Source organism: Nannospalax galili, unplaced genomic scaffold (assembly GCF_000622305.1).
Source record: "Nannospalax galili isolate Female #2095 unplaced genomic scaffold, S.galili_v1.0 scaffold238, whole genome shotgun sequence".
NCBI classification, from domain to species: Eukaryota; Metazoa; Chordata; class Mammalia; order Rodentia; family Spalacidae; genus Nannospalax; species Nannospalax galili.
The window spans coordinates 1508918-1516854 of NW_008341888.1; the positions used below are offsets into that span (position 1 = coordinate 1508918).

General features: G+C 42.1%; 1 protein-coding gene, 1 non-coding gene and 1 pseudogene across 2 annotated transcripts in view; 2 read left to right on the forward strand and 1 right to left on the reverse strand.

The window, feature by feature from the left end:
* Atp7a (ATPase copper transporting alpha) overlaps window positions 1-7937 on the reverse strand; it is a 153652-nt gene that overhangs the window by 95074 nt on the left and 50641 nt on the right. The gene's annotated exons all lie outside the window — the stretch shown is intronic.
* LOC103737852 overlaps window positions 1051-7937 on the forward strand; it is a 14295-nt pseudogene continuing 7408 nt past the window's right edge.
* LOC115071166 lies at window positions 2531-2658 on the forward strand. Its single transcript, XR_003850275.1, has one exon. It is a non-coding gene; the product is annotated as a small nucleolar RNA SNORA40 (small nucleolar RNA).

Below are 7937 nucleotides of genomic sequence, written 5' to 3' on the forward strand. Positions count from 1 at the left end.
CCAATCCTTTTAACATCTTTTACATTCTTCTTTTCTTCTTCTTTTTTTAATAATTATGAGACATAGTAGCATTAACAAACAAAATTTCCATTGCTTGTGAAACTTCTTTTCCTGGGGATGCTAAACAATCCTTTTTCCCTTTTAAGGTTCTAGTGTCAAGCCAATGTACGATTAAAGTTTTACTGGGGGACCAATGAATTTACTGAGTTTACTTACGAAGATAACTGAGGGTTTGCTGAGGTGTATGTATGACCTGAGGGTATGGACACTGGAAAGCCTTTACTCAGTATGGGTCATGCCTTCTCTTCCTAGCCTTCCCCAGATTATATACTTTAGCCTTCCCCAAATCCGAAAGGCCGTGTGTGATTAGGGTCAAATTACATTCAGTTGCCAGGGAAAAGTGGCTGTATAATGCTTAATGAATGAGCACAACCGTCAACAAGCCCAATTGTGACGATGTTTAGTGATCAGGCACAGCTAAAGTCGTGATGATGGTAGTTATTTCATGCAGAAGCGACTGCTGTACAGACAATTATTTCTCATTGTTGATCTTGTTCCTAATCAGAAAGTGCTACTCAGATTAAGACTTCAAATCTTGGTCTGCAATACTGTAGTACCCACCTGTAGCTAATGGAGACAACCTGCTATTGTTCTAAAATATTGGATAAATTTGTTTTCTCCCCCTATCTAGAAGCCTTTGAGAGGGAACTGACACTGATTCTAACCACTCCAACAGCTATCTAAATACCTGAAAGCAAATCCTGAATCCATCACTCTAGCCTTGGCAGACAAAAGAAAAATGAGGAGGAACCCAATAGCAGGATACTTTTGGAAGCCCCTGTCAAGAAATTCCAATGGACTCTAATATGAACATTTAAAAATTGCCCTATTCTGATTTCTTTCTAGTTTCCTGTCTAGAACTTGTAATGCTATGTGCTGGATAGCTTTAGTGCCAACTTGACACACCTGGGTTGAGGGAGCCTCAATTGGGGAATTGCCTCTATTGGACTGGCCTGTGGCCCTATCTGTGGGGCATCTTCTTGATGAGTGATGTGGGACAGCCCGGCCCACGGTGAGTGGTGCCATGCCCAGGCAGGTGGGTCTGTGTTGCATAAGACAGCAGGCTGAGCAGGGGCCCGGGAGCAAGCCAGTAAGCAGCATTCCTCCATGGCCTGTGATCTAGCTCCTGCCTACCGGTTCCTGCCCTGAGTTCCTACCTTGGGCTCCCTGATGAACTGTGACCTGGAATATGTAAGCTAAATAAACCCTTTCCTCTCCAAGTTGGTATTGGCCAGAGTGTTTTGTCAGAGAAATGGAGAAACAAACTAGGACATGCTAATTACTCTTGCCTTTACTTCTCCTTCACATCTCCTACTCACCAGTCAAGGATTTTCTTTTCCCCCTACAGATAAGAGTTATGCAATTTGGGAGTCTTTTAGATAGACCCACCGAAGGGGTACTCCAATTGCCTCACCCTGCGTCCTTGTTCAGCATGGAAGAAGCCAGAACAGTCTGTGTCCAGATTCCCTATCTGCAAGTTGGGTAACCTCTTCAGGGGATGGTGTGATAAGAATAGGAGGTAGGAATTGGCTAGGCAGTTAGGTAAAAAAGACCCCAAAGAAAAGTAGCCAGTTTCTTGGCTAAAATCAAAATGTCCTCGGGCCTCTTAGCAACATACTCTGTTCCAAAGGCCAAAAATGTCAAAAGTATTTGGGGTCTTTTATCTAATCCTTAAAAGATTTTATGGTTACCTCTTCACAGGGGGGAATGTTAGAGTAGCCAAAAGCCCCAGAAAAAATAAAATAGAAGAAAGAGTACATGAAAAAAAGAAAGATGATCTTATCAGAAAATAAGTATTCTCAAGATATACGAACCAATAGATCAACTTCTCTTTTCCAACAGAATCTTTACAAAATTGTAGATAAGACTATGAGTCCTAGATCTAGCTTGTTATTATCTTTCAGAGTGATTATATAATGAATTAATACATGTAAATAATTCAGTGTAGAGCTTGTTCCATAATATATGTGAAAATATCTGCTTTTAATGCCAGGCGTGGTGGCACATGCCTTTAATCCCAGCACTCGGGAGGCAGAGGCAGGCAGATCTCTGTGAGTTCAAGGCTAGCCTGGTCTACATAGTGAGTTCCAGGACAGCTGGGGCTATAGGGAGACCCTGCCTCAAAAAGACCAAAAAATGAAATAAAATAATAAAATAAAATATCTGCTTTTACTAAGGAAAAAAAAAAACTCTTGAATGTTCATTGCAGCACTATTCACAATGGCACAAAAGAATAACAAAGCATTTGCTGATGACTAGGGAGTTAAATGCACTATATCCATACAATAAAATATTACTTGGCAATAAAAAAAACTTAGTTTTAAGACAAGGTAGTACCACAAACCACTCATGCAAAAATAAAAATAGCTATGAAAATGAAAAACGCTTTCAATATTTAACCATATGAACAGGGAAAACGCTTGGTTCGTATTTGTTGGCTGGAAAGAAGTATAAAAAAGAAACAGGACAGTGCTCTATATGTGCGTGTTTATTCAACTGGTGGACAAAGACATGAAAGACAGGTGCAAAAATACACTCTCTTTGCAACCCAGAACTCATTGATCAGTATGAGCTTTGATTCATACAAGAAGGAATATGACAAGACAGCTCAAAGTTGGTGAGAGAAAAGATGATGTAGGAATGAGGCATTCCCTGGGCAACTGGCCTTGGGGCAGTCAAGCTGACTCCCAAAAGACTGAATGCATGCGATGGACCATGTGAGGAACCTTACCACACAAGATATTTACCTGACCATAGGTGCTTCTATATTGATCTCTAAATTATGAACTCAGGACTTGGCCAGTAAGAGGGAAAATAACTGGGAAGCCAAGATGGCAGTGCCATGCTGGCCTGGGACACCCAAACACACCAGCAAGGTTGGGGCCAGCCTGGCCACCCACACACCAGTAAAACCAGACCGGCCTGGCAGCCCACGCAACAGCGCATACTGGCAGGGCACAGTTTCACCAGCATGGCTGTCCATGAGTACTGGTGGCACCCACGGTCGGTGAACCATCATCATCACCCAGTGGCTGTCAAGATCTTGCTGCAGTCCTCAACAGCATTAGGAATCTGAGAAGTCTACAGACTTCAGAAAATAAACTAGAGGACACTGGTGTAAAATTGTCTGTGAAGCTGTAAAACTTCCCAACTACCACCCAGAGAATCTTGGATTGCAGGCCTGTGAACTACATAACTATATATACTTGAAAAACAATACTTGGTTCATATTTGTTAGTTGGTTGGGAAAAAGTAAAAGTATAAAAGAACATGACAGTGCATCACGTGTGTGTTCATTCAACTGGCAGACAAAGACATGAAAAGACATGAATCTTGGACTGGAGACCTGTGAGGAACTAGCTACTTTTTTACCCACAGTAAAACCCTGTGAGGAATCAGCCTGCTAGAGAAGGACTTGGTCTAGAGTGCAGTTATTGTACTGAATGAGGCCTGGAAACAGCCAAAGTGTAGCCTGCATGCAAGGGCTGTGAACAACCAACTTTGATGAGGAAGACCAAGCGTTTCTGACCACTGAGAAAAAGAGAAATCCCTACATGACATTCCTAATCATTATGTTAGAGAAACAGAAATTAAGTGTAGAAATCCCATTCCAAGAAACCTGAGTGTATTCTGACCCAAAACCTTATACAAAGGGAAGGGAGTGGGCCCTTACTTCAGCACACCTCTGTGTAAGAATTACAGATCACTGACATCCTAATGAAATATGATTTCTCTGGCACCCAGCTCAAAGGTGTTATTTAAGATGGATGGGGTATTTCAGTTGCTAATAGAAGACATGAAGTTGGGGGTGAGGGGTTGGGGGTGGTAGGGTGAGAGTGGAGATGGGGGAGGACCTCTGAATAAAATTAAAATTCACTGTATGCAATTCTTGAATCAATAAAATTTCTCTTAAACTTAAAAAAAAAAAACATGATAAACAGAACTAGGCATAGTGGCACATGCCTTTAATCCCAGAACTTGGAGGCAGAAGTAAGCAGACCTCTGTGACTTTTGAGATCAACCTGGTCTACATAGACTTCTAGACCATCCAAGGCTACATACTAAGACCCTATCTCAAAAGAAACAAAAATATGATAAAGTTTGCTAAGGCTGGAAATGACAACTGTGACTATATCTTTCAAGTATGTCAATTTTATAAAAACACTGCTATAAGGATAATGAGGCTAATTGTTCTACTAGACACAAAAATGTGTTTAAAAGGTTCTTTGAGACACCGGGCGTGATGGCGCACACCTTTAATCCCAGCACTCCGGAGGCAGAAGCAGGCAGATCTCTGTGAGTTCAAGGCAAGCCTGGTCTACATAGTGAGTTCCAGGACAGCTGGGGCTACAGGGAGACCCTGTCTCAAAAAGACCAAAAAAAAAAAGGTTCTTTGAGATGGGCGTGCTGGCACACCCCTTTAATCTAAGCACTTGGGAGGCAGATGCAGGCAGATCTCTGTGAGTTCAAGGCAAGCCTGGTCTACATAGTGAGTTCCAGGCCAGCTGGGGCTACAGGGAGACCCTGTCTCAAAGACAAAACAAAAGAAAACAAAACATAAAAAAAAAACATTCTGAACAGAAAATCTGAACATCAAGAGTCAGAAGGAACAAAAGAAACCAGTCAAGAAAAGATAAATTGCATCAAAAACAATCTAATCATGAACAGTCCTCATGTGAAACCCAGTGGAAAGAGCTTACTCAGAATGTTGGAGGTGATGATAGATCTGAACCCCTGTTAAACCAGAAATCACTGACAAGTCAGGCCTTAAAAAGAAGATAGGGGCTGGGTGTGGTGGCTCATACCTTCAATTCATGTGAGATCAAGGCCAGCCTAGTCCACATAGTGAGTTCCAGGCCAGCTGGGGCTACAGGGAGACCTTATCTCAAGAACATCCCCCCCCCAAAAAAGGGGACCAGGAGTGGATGTTGAAAAAGTTGAACCCAGCAACCAGCTAGCTACCTGAGAACTCAATATGAAAATTTCCAGCAATAACCTGCCACCAGTTTGTGAAAGCTAAGGGAGAGGCTGAAAGAAGAAATCACCATTGGGAGTCAAAGCAGAGACTGAAAAGCAAAAGCCAGCCAGGCATGGTGTCGCACGCCTTTGATCCCAGCATTCTGGGAGGCAGAGGCAGGCTGATCTCTGAGAGTTCAAGGCCAGCGTGGTCTACATAGGGAGTTCCAGGCCAGCTGGAACTACAGGGAGACCCTGTCTCAAAAAAGGCAAAGAAGAAAAAAATAAAAAAAGCAAAAGCCACATGGGGGCGTATATCCTTGCAGAGTCCTGAAGACATCTGGACCCTGGTGGGCTTACTTTATCAAAAAGACTTCATTGCTTAGGTTAACTATGGTCAGGAAATTAATAAAGATAGAAAAAAGGCATAAAACTTGGAATTTAGATAAAAAGGAAACAACTCTTTTCAGTCTTTTTCTAATTAGTTAATTCCACAGAAGTGAAGAAAATGAACATTTTACTACTTGTGTAAGCAAATTTTTCTTTTGTTTTTGGTCTTTTTGAGACAGGGTCTCCCTGTTGCCCCAGCTGGCCTCGAACTCAGAGATCTGCCTCTACCACGCCCAGTTCTTGTGTAAGAAACATCAAGCTCACATACAGGAAAAAGGGGAAGAATTTTATTATTTATATAGACCTACAGAATAAAATCAATTTTGTTTTTCATCTCTTTGGTATATCATAAACCTGGGAGGACCTTTGCATTTTCTTTTCTGTTCTTAGCATGACTACACTTTTTCTAGGGGTGTATGTGAGGGAGATATGTATGTACGTTTCATCTGGGTGTATTACATATGAACACAGATGATTGGAGGCCAGAGGTCAATGTCAGATATCTTCCTCAATTTCTCTGCATCTGATTTTTTGAGACAGGGTCTCTCACTGGACCTGGAGATCAACCATTTAGCTAGGCAGACTGTGTGGCAAATGAGCTCCAGGGATATGCCTATTTCTGACCCATAATACTGGGGTTACAACGATGCACTGCCTGGCTTTCATGTGCACAGCAAGCACTTCACCAGCTGAGCCATCTCCTTAGCCCGGGAAATTGTGCAATTTTTTTATTTAATATTTTTATTTTACATGTATGAATGTATTGCCTGCATGTGTGTAAGTGCACCCATGTCGTGCATTCCCACATAGGTCAGAAAAGGGTGTCTGATGTCCTGGAACTGAAGTTATGAATGGTTGTTAGCTGCCATGTGGGTGCTAGGGATCAAACACAGGTCCTCTGCAAGAGCAGCCACTGCTCTTAACTGCTGAGCCATCTCTCCAGACCTAAAATTGCATAAATTTTAAGGTTAGATTTTGTGGGGTAGGGATGTGGCTCAGTTCGTAGAGCATTCATGAAGCCCTAGGTTTGATTATTAGCACTGCATTAACCAATTGGGTATGGTGGAGTATGCTTTTAATTCCAGCATGAGGACTGAAGTTCAAGGTCATCCTTGACTACATAGGGAGTTTGGGGCCAGCCTGCCAAAAGAAAAGGAAGGAAGGGGGTAAGGGAGGGAGGGGAAGGGAGGGGAAGGGAGGAGAAGGGAAAGAAGGGAAAGAAAGGAAAAAAAGGAAAAGGAAAAATTAACTTTTATTTATAATGGATTTAGTCATAAACAAAAATTCTTCATTGTAACTTTTTTAAATTTTTATTTATTATTTTTATTTTATGTGTATGCATGTATTGCCTGCATGTAGGTAAGTGCACCCATGTCATGCAATGCCTGCAGAGGACAGAAGAGGCTGTTGGATCCCCTAGAACTGGAGTTACGGACAGTTGTTAGCTGCCATGTAGGTGCTGGGATTCAAACCTAGGTCTTTTGCAAGAACAGCCAGTATTCTAAACTGCTGAGCCATCTCTCCAGCCCCATTGTAACTTTTTTTAGATTTCTCCAAACATCATTAATAAATGTCCTAACAGAAGTCATTAATTTTCTTTAAAATTTTTTGAGTTTTTGTACATTTCATAAAATAGTTCTTAAGTTTAGAGCCCCCCCCCACTTCCCACATTCATGCCCCCCTCCAAATACACACACCCCTGCCAGTGGACTTCATGCATTCAGCCATAAATGTTAAGTCACATTCAGTCAAGCATTTCTCAGATGTCCCTTAGTGTAAATTCATCCACTGGAGTCTAGTCAGCCTATCTAGAGATTTCATAAGTAAAGTCTACTCTCTCTCACCAAGTAGTAATCAGTTTCCAATAGTTCTCAGGCTAGGGCCTCCCAAGGCCCATTTCCTGCGCTCCACTCTGGGCCCTTATCTGATTGAGTTGGCAAGGGTCTTGTGCTCAACGCTATCATTGTCACAAGTTCTAGTGCATCCCTCAGCTCTCACCAGTGAAGCTTCCTTAAACAACAGAGTGTGATGCACACAGAAGGCCACCACTGGCCAAGTTTTAGAGAACAAGAGACTGCAGAGTGTGTGTCTCTGGATAGGACTGCTATATTAAACCTCACCTACTCACAGCTCAGGGACCTCTGCAGAAGAGGGAGCAGAAAGACTGTTATTGACTTTTAAAAAATCACAAGTGTTCTCTTCATCCCTTGTTCCATGTTCCAGCAGTCTTGGGTATATAAGCTGCATCTTATATGTGCCACTTAGGCTTTGAATATTCACAGAGAATCTCTGTGTGTGACCAGTGGTGTAACTCTGTAATAATCTGTCTGTGGAAAAAGAAGCTACTTTGATGGGTGGTGACTGGGATATTTGTCTGTAAATTTAAGGATCCATATTTTGCACATAGTAAGAAATTACATTTGTCTAGGGATATGAGAGCCTTGGGTTTTCTCTAAGATCTATGACCTCTCCAGCACGTGTATTGGGCTGTGTTTACAGTGTCACCAATGGATTTATTCCCATTGAGAGGG